Genomic DNA, 285 nt, shown 5'->3' with positions numbered 1-285 from the left:
TAAAGGTAAAGACTCTCCATGGTGCCGTGACCCATAGTGGTCACATGCTTTGCATTTCCATTCTTATTAGGGTAACCAGTGTTCCTTAAACTGGTGTAAAAGAAAAAAAACTTTCACGTTTGCAGCCTACTCAGCTAAAAGTTTTAGAGCACACTCATTTTTCCTGTTTTTATTGAAATGTATGTGGTTTAAACCCTTTTGCTGCCAAGTCCTGTGTTCCACGTTTGACCTCAGCTGGCCAGACCATTTTAGCAATTTTTCACCTTTTTTTTTTTTTTTTTTTTT

Source organism: Nanorana parkeri, unplaced genomic scaffold (genome assembly GCF_000935625.1).
Source record: "Nanorana parkeri isolate BGI_ZX_2015 unplaced genomic scaffold, ASM93562v1 scaffold136, whole genome shotgun sequence".
In the NCBI taxonomy this organism is placed as follows: Eukaryota; Metazoa; Chordata; class Amphibia; order Anura; family Dicroglossidae; genus Nanorana; species Nanorana parkeri.
The sequence above is the reverse complement of the archived record's forward strand: the minus strand, read 5'-3'. Positions refer to the sequence as shown.